Source organism: Anser anser, assembly GCF_964211835.1.
Source record: "Anser anser genome assembly, chromosome: 24".
Taxonomy (NCBI): Eukaryota; Metazoa; Chordata; class Aves; order Anseriformes; family Anatidae; genus Anser; species Anser anser.
In genome coordinates, this window is record NC_139745.1 from 4,530,575 (window position 1) to 4,545,121 (window position 14,547).

The 14,547-nt window shown below is 44.1% G+C and overlaps 1 protein-coding gene across 1 annotated transcript in view; it reads left to right on the top strand.

The window, feature by feature from the left end:
* LOC310885986 (uncharacterized protein) overlaps window positions 1-14,547 on the top strand; it is a 190,200-nt gene that overhangs the window by 114,895 nt on the left and 60,758 nt on the right. Inside the window, exon 11 of the mRNA XM_083809968.1 lies at window positions 230-12,961. The gene's annotated coding sequence lies outside the window, so the exon portion shown is untranslated. The remainder of the gene's footprint in view (window positions 1-229; window positions 12,962-14,547) is intronic.

Consider the following 14,547-nt stretch of genomic DNA (forward strand, 5'->3'; position numbering starts at 1 on the left):
TCATCCTAATCAACTTTGCATTAATTCACTTAATGGTGAATTAAGTCTGTGCACTAGTATTGTATCTGATAGGAATTGTACTTAAAATTTTTTACTATTTTTACTCTCATTATAATGAGGGTAAAAAGAACTTCATATTTGACTCAAAAGCTAACTCTTATTTTAAAATTATTATTATTTTAATTAATTTAGTTTAATTTTAATTATTTTTATTTATTACTATTTTAAGAACAAGAAACAATTCAATGTCAGGTGCTAGTACCGTGATCTCTGGGAGCGATGGGAAGTGCTGCGTCAGGGAGCTGGCTGTAGACTCAGCGATGTTGATGTCACTGCTCGTGTGACTTGGCCAGGAAGAGGAAGAAAAGGAGGGGTGAAGAGCTGCCCTGCTGGAGATGGAAACGCCTCCAAGGGAGGAAGAAAAGACAGAGCAAGGAAGTTTGCAGTGGAATTAAAGCTGGTAGTGTGACTCAGGTACCTTTGGTGAACAAAATGCACTTACAAATAATCCCGTAAAGCCAGGGTAATTCTGATTGCTTCCAACATCAAGACCTGTAAGAAGCAGCAGCTGCATTTCCCTGGTCCTGGTGCGGGTGCAGCTGGTGCTGAGCGGTGTGCCAGTGCTAGCTGGGGAAGTGTTCATTTAGTTCACATTCTCAGTGCAGAGCTTGAGGATTCTCTTACCACATTCTCTGTTACAGGCAAATACAAGAGGTGGACACTGGGGTCGGGTGCTTTTGGTTGCTTTAGGATGTTCAGTTGGTTGGGTGATCCTTTTTGTCCCAGCTGTTTGATGAAACGTAGCCCAAAAAAAAACCCTAGCCCACCACCAAACCCCAAAGGATATCTTTAATAAAAGTGAAATACTTCTCCTCTGGTAGCTCCTTGCGCTCCTCCTGAGGTCCTCATTGCATGAATGGCTGTGTGATACGTTCTGTGCATCGAGAAGAGGAAAAATAGCCCAGTGTGCTACAGAGTGTTTGAGTGATGTGCCCTGTGCATCTTGGGCCTGTTTAGTTGGTAGTGTTTGGTTGATGTTAATCTATTTTTCCAAAGAGTTACAAAGACTTATTCAGGATACAAATGAGCTCTTTCCCCACAGTGCTTTCTGCATTAAGTGGCCATGAGCATCTGCATCAGGGAATACAGACCTCTTGTAGGAATGACAGGTCCTGGGGAACCAAGAGCAGTCAGATCCCCGCTGTCATCTCCTTCTCAGAGGAGTTCTTTCTGTCTTCCAAGCTGTTCTGAATGTACACTTCGTAGAAAGCTGTAATTTTCTAAGCTTCAGAATAGGGGGCAGTAAGGTCACAGCATTCCTTGAACACTTTTTGTTCTATTACTGCTGGAATATATGGTGTTAACGTGGTTTGGAATGACTCCATCGTTGCTTTTGAATCAGGCCATACCTCTCATAGCATGGTAAGCTGACTCTTGCTAGAACCCCTTCTGTGAGTGACTTCGTGGTGGACAAGCTGTTGAAATTGTCTGCTCACACATTAAATAAGGCTGTCCTGAAATGTGGGTGGTACTTCTACAATGTCTCCTAAACCATGGTATACAGTTAAAATAGATCCTACTGTACAGACAATGGCAAAAACCAAGTTTCTGCTTCCCCACCTGAACACAGAAGAAGCTAATGGCTGGATGCAGAAACCCAGCACGTGCCTTCCTTGCACCCACAGGAGCCTGGAGGAGAGGTCTCGTTCGTGCCATCGGTGGCTGCAGCCTTGGTACCAGCCTCATGTGCCAGGTCCATGGAGATCGCTGTCTTTGTCCAAGAAAAAGTCACTGGTGCTACCAACATCCCAGAAACCTGTCTGCTGCAGGTGTTTTCTTTATCTGTAGGGATATCTTTTGTCTAATGCCCTGCTGAATTTTATGTGCAATTTTGTCATTCCTCCCACCCCCCAACCTTTTTAAAAAATTGCCCTAAAGCTATAATTTGCTTTCCAGATTTATCATGTTCATGTATTCACAGAACCAGTAAGTGGGAACTCTTGTTTTACTCTCCGTGCTGTTGGTTGTTTTGTATAACTGCATGAAAGCCTTTCCCTTCTGAACTAAGGAGACAGGGTTTAAAATTATTCCTCATGCTTAATTCCTGCTGGCTTGGAACCATCTTTCTGACCTCTTTTGGAGTTCTTTCTCTTCTTGCTGTTTTCTTTGTGGGATAAAGCAAACAAAAATGAAACCAGTATCTGGGCAAAGCCATACTATTGATTTAAACAGTGCCATTAATATTATCTCTGTTGTTTTCTGTCTCATTTTGTATGCATCCCAGCAATTGCTCTGCTTTTCTGATAGCGCTGCACTTCAGCAGAAGACTTTGTAGAGTTTTCCCACAGTGATGTGCAGAGCTGTTGCACTGAAGTTAGAAGGGAAGCTATGAAAAGGTGAGTGTGGCATGTTAAAAAGACAGAAACCGGTGGTAAGATACACAAGAAAGGGGATCTAATTACAGGCTTTTGTCAAAAGAGTTCATAAAGCCAGCGCAGGTCCAGCCAGGCTGAGAGAAAGAAGGATGAAAAATAGCCGGTACGTAAAGGTACTCGTAGGAGCAGGGATGTGTCTGTATTCTGAACGGGATTAGAAGTGATCAGAGCTTCAGCAGCAAGCTTTGCAACGTGCTCCTTCGTCTGACGCTGGCACCTCCAGCCGTGTGCAGCATTACCACCGTCAGCGTGCTGTGGGAGGACGTAGCACGTCTGGGGGTACAGCTGACTCCTCACTGATCCGCTGGGGGTTCCTGCAGGTAACCAGAAGCCTGCCTCAAATCCCACAAATTGGCAGAGCCCTCATTTCGGAGATAACGGGAGATTTAAACAGCTTTGTAGATCACAGCAGGTGAAGTTAAACCAAATCAATTTGTTTTCTAAAATTTAGCCTTGGCTGAACAACTGTGACAGTCCCTAGCAAACCGAATTTGAAATGAACCCACCCTGTGTATAAATAAAACGTCCCGGTGCTCCTGTTGGTTTCTCTGGTGCCGTCTTTCTGCACTCGGGCTAGATGCTCTGCAGCCTGGTTTGTTCCTCGCAGAAGGCGTCTTTAACCTTCTGATTGGCACTGTGGTACGGTGACGGAAGCCCTGATTTTGCACACAATGAATATATTGATAGATTTATCTCATTTATTGTACTTATCTGTCATGGCTAAGGACACTAATGAGTTGTTTTCAGGGACTAATGAGAACTGTAATGGCTAATGGATGTTTACAGCATCGCTGCATTTCGCCATGTGATAATGTGAACACCAACTTCAGTCCCTTCAAATCTTTAATTGGCACCATCAGTGTCTTTAATTACATTTCATCAGACAATAAAAATCTCAGAGAAATCGATGGGGAGAGGCTGATGATCCTGTTGGAGTGACCAGTTGCTCTAAGGGACACTTCCTTTGGATGCTGCAATCTTAAGTAATAGATTGCTGTAAGAATTCTCCAAGAACTGATTTTAAAACAGACCCAATTCAAACTCAGACTTTTTCCTATCTGCTCCGCATTTTCCATTACCTGAACTGTGCTTTTACCTCACGTAAAGTTTTCATATCTATGGCAAAAAAGATTGTCTTAGCATTTTTGCTGATCAGACTCGTGGGGGACACTTGCCATTTGGAAACCATTTCAATGTGTGACCGGCCCTCAAAAGTAAGTTACAGTGGGGGAGATGTATCAGAGTGATCCAGGCAGTAAGCAGGAACATCTGTTTAATGGGTTTATTTTAAATTATTTTTCTAAAGAAAAAATATCAATAGATATTTTTAATAGATATTTCAGCGGGAGGATGAGGATGGACGCCCCTGCTGGGCTGGCTTCAGGTCGACAGCCAAGCCAGAAGGACTCTTCTTACACCAGAGCCCCCCGGCATTATTTCAGGACTTCCATACCAAAAGCAAACGTGGAGGTGGCCGTACAGCCGCTGCGTGACTTGAGAACGTGAGCCTGGTGCTTGGGGCTTTTGTAGCAGAGCACAAGGCCAAGTCTAAGTGTACATTTCCTGCTGATTTTAATTTCAATGAAAATACTAATTAATTAAGAGGAAGCATTTGATTTAACTCCACTAAATGTCTAGATTTAATCTGGAGACAATGTTTATTCCTTCAGTTCCTAGTATACTGGCATATATATTTTTACTTTGAAAAACTCTAGGTGATAAATGTAAGAATTATGTAGATCACGCTCAATTCGAGCGGTATATCACTTTCCGTGGAACCAGCTGGGATTATTTCCTAACAGTTTGTTATTATTCTTTTAGGGATTTCACTAAATTTGTTTCAAAGGTTTTCTGAATTATAATGCTCAGAATAATCTGTGCAGCAGATGAAATCCACGTGGATTTTGTAGTTGCCCAAGCATTCTCCTTTTGCTGACTATGAGGAGTAGTTTATGGTTAAATTAACAAGAATTTATTCCTGTTCTGAAGTCAGAACAACCACTTTTATAGCAAAATAGTTGAATTTATGCTCAGTTACCTACAAACACATTACTTTTGCTTGCGGCCTTAAATTACATTGGCTGATACCGCAGGAATTTCGGGGTGTGCTGGAGGCAGACCACATGAGGTGCTCGAACCACAGCAGCACTTAGGAGGGTGGGGGGCTGGAGGCTGAGCTTTGACAGAATCCCTCTTCGTCACAGTAAGGAAGGATGAGGCTGGTGGTCTCTCAGTCTTGCCCTAACGAGTCTGGGTCTGAGGCTGAGGATAAATGTGTGAGCTGAAGGGGCTGATGCTGTCCAGGGAGGTGCGGGCAGCTCAGGGCAGGCGGCAGGGACACCGGCGGGTAGCCCCAGAACAGAAGAAGGGCTCATGAGCTGCAGAAGCAAAGGCAAGGTGAGCTTTGTGTTTACACACCAGCAACCCACTCCTAAGAGGTGTGGAACGCCGGCCGTGAAGGTGCTCTTACCCCTTGGTAAGCTAATGCAGTGTTTATTTTGAGCTTTTAAAGAAAGAACAGGCTCTCTGCAGCACCGGGCAGCGGCACACACCACCTGCGCCCTGTCAAGTGGCCGATGCAGCCACTGGGATGGGATTGCTGTTCCTGGTTGTCGTTCTCCCATCGTTGTTTCTGGCGGAGAGCTGTTTTCAGGGCTGCGCTGTCCCCTGTTACAAACTCTCACAACGTTGCCTGACTTCACGTGACCTGTTAAACACTCAGTTATGTCTCCATACTCTTTGTTTATCACTGTTCTCAGAGAAAAAAGAGGTAAAAGCAAAAAAGCATGGGCATTTTGCTAGAGATCTGTGCCTTTTCCATCACTTTCTCCATGGTCATAGTGTCTGCTGGCAAGTCAGGGGCTGTGTGTTTGTTCCTTTACACGTGCCTTTGAAAGATAGTTGCAAGCAGCAATGCTTGTCCCAGATAAATTGCAGAAATCATGCTTCTTGCTCTGGCTGGGATGTTCAAACAAAAAGGGAATACCAGTGATTGCTTTCTGCTGCTTTCCTGCTAGGGAGCCATCTGCTTTTTGAATCCCAGTGTCGGTGCACTGCTCGGTCACTCCGCTGTTTGTTCATCCTGTGCTGTCTCCAAGTTCTCCCTTTATTTCTTCAGAAAAGCACTCTTCTTTTCTCTTGCTTGCAGACCAGGGAGCAGTTCTGGGGGCAGTTACCTGCATGAAACAAGCAAAGTGATCCTCCGGCTCTGCCTGACGAGCCCCAGCCCCGTGCTGGCAGCTTTTGTGGCCCGGCGGTGGCTCTGCCCAGCCCTTTCGCCTGATGCACGTGGCGCCGCTGGCATCGCAGCGCTGACCCGGAGCCCGAGCTGAGCCGTCGGAGCTGTGCCAGGTAGCGAGGGCAGCGAGTGAGCAGCAGCAGCTTTGGGCTGTGCTTAGCAGCCTGCAGTACCTCGTGTAACGCTGCTTCCCGTATTCTTCTTGCTCCCATGTTTTGGAGTGTGCAGATGTTTCCTGGTTAGTTATTATTTAAGTGAGCAGCTTCTCGCTAACATGTTAATTAAAACTTGCTGTCCGGAATCTCTTGGTACAATTTGCAGTGTAATCTGTAGCCTCTAGTGCATCATTGTATCTCTATTAAAAGGAATTCTGTGTAATGATGCTGGGATTTAATTAGTTTCTTTGCTGGTGTTGTAAAACATAGTGATAAATGAGCTAACAGGTCCATGGATCATTATTCTACTAGAGATGAGCTTATTAGCTGATTATGAATCATTAACAAAGTCTACATGGGATTTGCTTATCTAATTCAACACAATTTTGAACATTCAATACTCTGCATTCATTTCTTTCAACGAGCAACATTGTATTTAGATGGTAATCTTGGCATCCTTTATTCTGGACCTTTTTTTTTCAGTATCGAATTCTAATTATATTGCAAGCGCTGTGAGCAGACCTTGCGTCCACCTGTGATGGATGCACAACTGCGTCGCAAGGCTTCCCACAACTGCATGCTTCCATTTGGCTTTGAGCATGTTTGTTAATCAGCTGCTAGTGCAGGAAAGAAAGAAATGAAGACTCCTCTCAGCTTACATTTATTATAAGACACTGACTGGAGAAAAATGCAATACGCTGTTCCCTGCTAGAAGCGATTCTGTACGAGGGGGCACGGGCACACCACGAGGGGTTTTGCATTCTGTGTGTGCCCGTTGTAGCACCAGTGCAGTTGTCAGAAATCGTACATGTTTGGAACACAGAAGTAATACACTTCGTGGGGAGTGCCTGCTGGAGAGATTGTGTGAGGACAAAATATTCATGGATTTGTTGCTGTGAGTTTATCTTCAAATAAATAGAAGTTCAGTTCCACTTCTCGTTGAATGTAATTTACAAGTGTTTAAAGTATTTTAGTCTTGACCTCCCTGGTTTATTTTTAGCCAACCCAGACCTAGGTAGACTTCAGACTATTTTTTGCTGTGTTATAAGGTTAATTTAGGGTTTTTGTAATTCAAGAACAAACATTTTCTGTCCTGAATTTTGTTAGCTTTTTGTTTTTAGATGTATTTGCGAAGTCTGTCTGGAATTTTTTGGCAGAGAAAACGGGCTATAATATGTTGTTGCATTGCAGAAGTTAAATAAGCTAAAAAGTAGGGAAGCCTAACGTGCTGATACAGGAATGTGTCGGTATCAGGGATGGGCTGCTGGAGGAGGCCAAGCAAACGCTCTGTAGAAGATCTCGCTGTAAGTCTTCAGCTTTGTGCATCATGAAACAAAAAGCGTTAGTGGCGGGTAAGTGGTTCATGGAGGAGAACGTACAAGTGTTTTTAAAACAGCAGAACAGAAATAAGAAGTTCCATCCCTGTCCATTTGTCTAAGCTCTGTAAGGTTTTTTCCCCAGCCATTTACATACTTTCTCCAAGCACACAGCACTTTTCTGTTAACTTCTTAATCCGGTATTGTTCTGATTGTTCTCAGTATTGCTAATTACGAGCCATTTGTACAAATACACTAGTGTGTATGCAAATATTGGTGTGCCTTCCCTGTTTCTTCCGAGCATGTTTTCCTTTAAGAGCAGTCCTTGGCAGCCGCCGGGACGTGCACGGTGTGCAGGCTTCGTGTTCAGGAGGCCGGGGCAGCACCAGGAGCCAGCTGCCTGCCTGACGGGAGGAGACGGGGCAGAAACAAGGTGTCAGGCAGCTCCTGTGGCTGGCCACAGTGCTCCTGCAGCCACTGCACCAACGTGAGCTAGCCAAGCTGTCGATGAATATGTTAACGATAGAAAGCAGCAGGGTAGAGCTGCGTGGACGCTTAGTTCTGCAAGCGATGAGCTGTTTGCAGACAGAAGGTAGTTCGGGGTAGCCTGCGGTGGGTTCCCCTCGAAAATGCCATACTCAGGTGTGCAGGGCAGACCCAGCAGGCGTGTGACTTCAGTTCTCGAGCGTTCATGGGCTTCTGGAGAGTATCGGCTTGCTGTGCTGTGCCCTGGCTCCTCCTGTCCTGCCTCTACCCACGGCTGCAGAGAAATGGCAATCCAGGGTGTTCAGGCTGCTCTGTGCAGGGTCCCCGTAGCTCGAGTACTGCATGGAGACACTTGGATGCTCCTTTGGGAAGGCAGGCTGTTCTGCCGGGCATGCTTTTACTCAGAGAGGTAGCTGTCATTGAAAGTGACCTCTGTGGAACGTGCCAGGGTTGCTTCCGCACAGAAGGCTTTGTAATTCTTCAGGAAAAATCCTAGCAATAATGTATGAAGAAGATGAGGGTGGTGGTGATAGCAAAGCTGCAACCATCATACGCCGTTCCATAAATACAGAGTTAAAAAATCAGGATGTTCCTCAAAAATTGGCAGCTGAAAGTGGATACAATTTTCTTGTGATTCTAGCAGGATCCCTCTCTTATGAATATACTATTTACAGAGCCATTAGTTCTAATCCTTTCTGATCTTTTGTTTATCGTGTCAGAGGTAAATATTACTTGGTTTGTCTCTGTGGGAGCAAAGAGCATACTATTTTTGTTTCTCTGCTATTTCCTTTCACTGAGACAACCTGTTATTTCTTTCTTTGAAAGAGACTTGTAAAATGACAGATGAATTTCCAGCAACAATAATATCTCCTAATAGTTAGCGAAACAGGTTGGTATTGCGGAGATGCAGCCATGAAGAAAAATAGGAGAATTAGAAAGGCATGGTTTTAAATGTAATAGGATAGTAACGTCAAGTGAGATGCCAGAAATTTTCAGTATCCTTCATGGTGCGAGTAAAAAGGCTGCTTGTGTAAACATGAGCCTTTCCCGAAGTTGCTGCTTACATAACGTGTGACTAAAAGGGTCCCGTGCTTATCAGGGATCATGAATTACCGGATTATTAGCTCTGCTCAAATCTTTCTACAGTTGCGGTTTGCCATTGCACGCTAATTTATTCATTGTAAACCACTTACTCAGCTTCTAAATGGAGATCATTTTATAAAGTAACTTCATCTGTTTTATTTGAGATTTTATACGTAATAAACTGGATATAACATCGGTATCAAAACATCAAATTATATTCTTTTGTAATTAGGATAAAATACCTGCTCTCAAAAGTAGTTGTATTTTTAACAAAGCAGTGTTAATTTTTGAGTATGAAATATCTAAATACTCGAATCCTAAGAATCATCATGCAAACATGTTTTACATCAGCCTCTGTACAGCCTGGGTTGTGAATCGCTCAGGAAGCAGCGTGGCTGTTTATTTTGTGGAACGCATTCCGTTTCATAAGCGGTAGGATGTGGACATCTAAATGAATTGAAACAAAGCAGGTTAATTATTCAGGGACCTCAGACTAAAATAAGTTAAGTCACAAATAATGCGTCATGTGCTCTCATTATAACCGGAGCGCTGCTAAATTACTGCGAGTATCGCCCCTCGCTCTTAGACCAGTATTTTCTGTCTGATTAGAGGTTTGTTTTCCTTTTTAGTATCTATTTGGCTTTTTTCAAAAGCAAGGTCCCTTTTCAGCTGCACATTAGTACTTTGATAGGGCTGAAGCTGTGTTTCTGCTAAATGACTCGTGATTTCTGGCTTTTGTGAAGCTCGCATAAAATGGGGTGAGGCAGCGTCATTCCGTGCAGATCGTTATTAATTCCTCTCTAAATATAAATAATAGCCAATAGCAGAGAATACCAACTTTTAGAGCAACATTTACGAAGCTTTATCTTCTCAAGGTGATGCCCTTCAGCAGAGGACGAAGCACGGTTCTTAGTTCAGCAGTTCTGTCAAGTCTGAGGCAGTCATTTGATTTCGCTTTTATACATATGCTTAGGTGTTCAGAAAATTCCTGTATGTAGAAGAGAAGTCCTGAATACTATAAGGCTAGGTCAGCGGCAAGGAGGTGGCTTTCCAAATTCTTACCGTGGATGTTTCCTGTGATCTGACTTTATTCTGACTTTGACTCGCTTCAGGGTAAGCAGCAGCGTGCACAAATCTATGAATCATTCCCCAGCTGATTTCCATTTTAACAGATCCGGTACTTGCTCGGAGTTGTTCATGTACTGCAGATGAAACAGTGGTGTTAAATGTTTGCAATTTCGTCCCTTTTACAAGAGGAGATGGCTGAATATTTATTTTCATTTTAATTTTATGAGCATTGTTGATGAGGGGGCTGGGTTAGAAGCAAACCCCGTGTATAATTTATTCTGCCCAGTACTTGGAGGGTCTCTGTAGCCGTCTCGTGTCTACCTGATCATACAGAAGGAGATGCTTCTCGCTCAGCACCAAAGTCTTGGTGACTAAGGGGACAAATTGAGGCCAAACCATTGTGAGTTCCAAATAAACTCACTAGAATGACATAAACATTGGTGGTTTGTTCACCATTTGTCCCTTTATGTGAAAACTGAGGATCATCTTTAAAGATCTGGTGTAACAGAAGCACCGTGTTACAGGCTTGTTGCAGAAGTTACTGCACGGTCTCCGACCTCTTTGACGTACACGAGTGAGTCGTCAGAGCAGTATTATGCTGCCTTCTGGCCTCAGAAGACTTGTGTCTTGCTTGTATGCGGTTTCTCTCTTCTCCTGTGCAGCCAGGGGTTTCAGTTTTGTGGTCTGTGGAATCTGGGGGTTGGGTTATTTTATATATCTTAACCAAATATGCTTACGTATCTCCTCACGCAGCAGCAGCAGCAATAAACAAACCAGTTCTAATTACAGAATCACACAATGCTCCCAGGGTTAATCCCACATTCTGTGTGTTCGGATCCATGTATATGGAAGACATCAATGTTTTCCATCCGCCACCAAAATCTGCGATGCTCCCGTGCCGGACCACGACAGCAGCGGCTTTGCGTCGGGCAGCGTTGGTTTCCGCAGGTGTAGGCGTCGTGACCCAGCGTGGGGTCCTGTGCCTGGACTTCAACACAGACTCGCTGCCTGCGTCTTCGTCGCGCCCAGGCAGATCCGGGTGGCGCCAGGTGGGTTGGACACTGCGGCACTGAGCCGCTTCATTTGACTCCTCACCAAATCTCTGAAACTGCGACCCAGTTGTTACTCAGGCACTGCTCATGCCGAATTCCCAGTGAAGTCAGGGAGATTTTCACTTGGTGCAAGAAGGGGAATGGGGCCCGGTGCTTCTGAGACTCGGCTGCCGTTAGCCACAATTCGGGCGGAGGGGTTTGAGGGAAGCCACAGCCCCACGTTGACCTTCTGCATCTCCTAATTCTGGCTGCTATAAAAACATCAGAAAAAATGCAGGTTCATAGTTGAGCCCAGCTATCAGTCTTGGAGCATTTCATGGTTTTTCATTCATGTTTTTCATGTCGTGTTTTTATATAAACATGAAGTGTTCGTCTGAAGCAGGGTACTGTCCTTACCTGAAACCAGGGCAACTTTGTGCCGTAGAAACAAGCGAGCAGCACAGCTCCAGGCTTTTTGTTGTTGAACTATAATGAGGTTTCTCCAGGAGTTGTGGAATCCTATATATGGGTTTTAATTCACTTCAATAGGTATTTAATGCAGATTTAATAAGACAGTTATTGTATGTTAATTAAATGTCAACTGATTGCTAAGAGGTTTTTGCAATTATTGAAGTTTACTAATTATCTGATAGATAAATCAATTTTCCCTGTAAATAACTCACATCTATGTAAGCAATAAATATGCTGGTAGATAATATGTATTGTCATATTGAAATGAGAGATGTGCTGTGGTGAGTAAGCTTTTTGCATCTGTCCTGTACAGGCGGAAGAAAACACTTTGCTGCTCTTACACTTGACAACGTGTTAGTCCCAGCTTTTAGTGCAGAAGGTCCAGGTCACAGGATGAGTGAGTACAGCAGGAAGGGGCCTCGAGAGTTTTACTGGGGCATCGTTAGGGATCCAAACAGACAGGAAAGTGGCTCGCATCTCTCCACCCTCTCTCGTTGCTCGAACAAAGACGTGTCCTGTATGAACTACAGAAACTATCAGCTGTTTCTCTTCCATTTGGAGCAAAGATTGCATTCTGATGGGGATTTGTTGTCCTTTGTGTCGAGAATGAGCACTTTGGAACAGGAGTTTTGTTTTCATTTTTGGCATCAGGCATGCATACGGTGCCGTACAAATGCATCAGTACATTCTGTGTATTACCAATTATTAATCAGTACTCACTGTATTAATGAGGAAAGTAACTGTAATCAGCTCTGATTTATGCAAATTAAATACAGCCCTCAGACTCTTGGTCACTTGCCAGGACAACCTGCAGGTGGGGAAAGCACGGATAACAGGATAACAGTTTAAAAAAAAAAAAAGCTTTTTTATTTTATTAGGAAAAGGTTCTTACTGCTAATAAAATTTTTTATAGGTCTTTGAGCTTCCCCACTGACTGTCCTGCTTAAGTGCTAATTTATTAAATTGAATACACCTGATATGCAGCTTTTACAGGTGGCTAATGAGTCTGGCCACCTGAGCGATGCAGATAATTGCCTTAGACTGCAAAAATTTGGAGGGTGATGGGCATTCCAGGTAGGAGGAATGAGCCTCATCCTGCTGGAGCTGGAAATAGTGTAGCAGCCCTTTGGAAAAGGGAAGTGCTCTGTTGTTGCTGTAACTTTTTATTTTGTGTTGTTTTTTTTTTCGGTGTCCTTAGGATGAGTAAGGCTTTTCATGGTGCAGCCGGAGGTGCGGTGTGGGAAGCAGGCACCTCAGCACTTACTAATGGGAACGGTTCATTTGCTGCACTTCTAATCACAGCTGATGAGCTCTCTTCAGAGCAATGAATGAGCAGAGGTTGTGGGACAGAGAAGCCAGAGGGGCTTGAGAGGGACGTGGAACATAGTTTAGCTTAGAAAATACTAAATGGTTTAATTGAGTTGAGGGGCCACAACCTGGTCTTGTGCCTGCTTTGCTTAGCGGGACAAACAGTTTCTTTAGGCTGATAGATTTGGAGCTTGCAGTAGGGGCCAGATATGCAGGAAAAGACAACTTGGCTGCCTTCTTATTTACCACTTGTGGACACTTGATACGGAGATGACAACTGCCTGGGCAAACTTTTTCTTGGGAACCTGTCACATTCCCATTCAGAATTTGAGCAATTGAAGGACTTCAGTGAGCCACAGACGCAAGTAAGGTAACGGTGGTATCGCAGACCCTCAGACTTAACAGTCATGCAGGTGTGATAAAGCTGGCGTCTGACGTGGAGCGGTTAATAGTTGTGTAACTGAGTCTGTCTCTGGGGGACTGTAGCACAACAAGGGGAGTGAGAAGCGCCCACCAGAAAAAAGGGAGATTTCTTAATATGTCAGAGCTAGTGGAGAATTTAAAGAGTTTGTTGGACTTGGAGCAACAGCTAAAACAGGTTCTGTTGAGCGAATCACTTAACAAACCTTTAGGTAAGGGGCATGCTTTGCTTATCTTACCAAATTCCTTAATTTCCTCCAAATCCTGTATTCCTCAACATTAGGGAGAAGTGGAAAGTATGTCTTTCTCAGTCAGTGCTCTGAAAGCAGCAGAGGCATCCTCCAATGGAAAAGAATGGTCCTGATGAAAAGATCTACTCCCAGCCAGTGCCAAACAAAACGACACCCACGACCTCAGATGTCAAAGGGAAAGGTGCTGCTTTATCTGTGCACCGATCTTTCTGGAGCTCAGCTTGGGTGGCAGGCATGCTCCATCCCGCTCCGTTCAGGATTAGTGGATTATCTCTGCTTCCCTCGGTCTAGGAATTAAGCGCAGCTGCCCTGGGTTCTTTTGTCATGGAGACTTTTTATGTCTTTGGTATTCTCCAGTCCTGCTTCTCCCCAAAAGCCATTATGCTGTTGGCTTGTAGGAGATAAAAGCTTGGAGAAGCACAATGACCAAGTAAACGGTAGTTACACCTAATCAATAATATGGCGCACGTGGGTGACACAGTGCTGTCAGTGGCTGATCAATAACTGCTTCCTGCTGACCTCCGTGCATCTGGCATGTTCAGTAAATAAATCCCAGCCTTCTGAAGAGAATTTGGCCCCAGACCTTCTTCAATTATCTTTGTTTTATGACTTGACAAGAGAGAGATTTAAACCTTAGTTATGAGACAGTGTTTCAGCCATTTAAAAGTTCTGTTGTGCATTTAGTAATGACAGAAATTGGTAAAAGAGCCTTAAGAAGTTAACTTCAAGTATTTTTCGACTTGAAAAATTGAAATTATTTCTTCCAATTGAGAATTATTAACCCTTGCCATTCAAACTATTCTATGATTCTATGAGTTAAGAAAAACACTTTCTTTCCTTTTCAGGTAGAATCAGAGAATGGTTTGGGTTGGAAGGGACCTTTCATAGTCTTACAAAATGAAACGTTACTTGTCACTTCTGCTGATGACTGAACATCACAGAAGGTCATGGAAGGTGCCATGGGAACATGACGACCAGCCTAGGTCACTACACTGAGCATACGCCATCCTCCCTTGCAGTAACAACTGCTGTGACAAGGAAATGCCTTGCACCTTCCAAGAATGCAGCTGTGCTGCACGTACGAGTTTCAGTCCTGTGGCATGAACTAGGGATGAGTTTCCATTTCCTCTTGCAAATGCAGAGTCGTGTGCTGCCTTCGCTTCTTGCAGGGGGAAAACCAAGCACACCTCTTCCAGTGGATCTGGAGAAGGAGGCCCCCAGTCTGTGTGAGCTGGCCCTGCTTGTCTAAGGGCTCTGGATGGAATGTATTCCTGGTGACTACGCT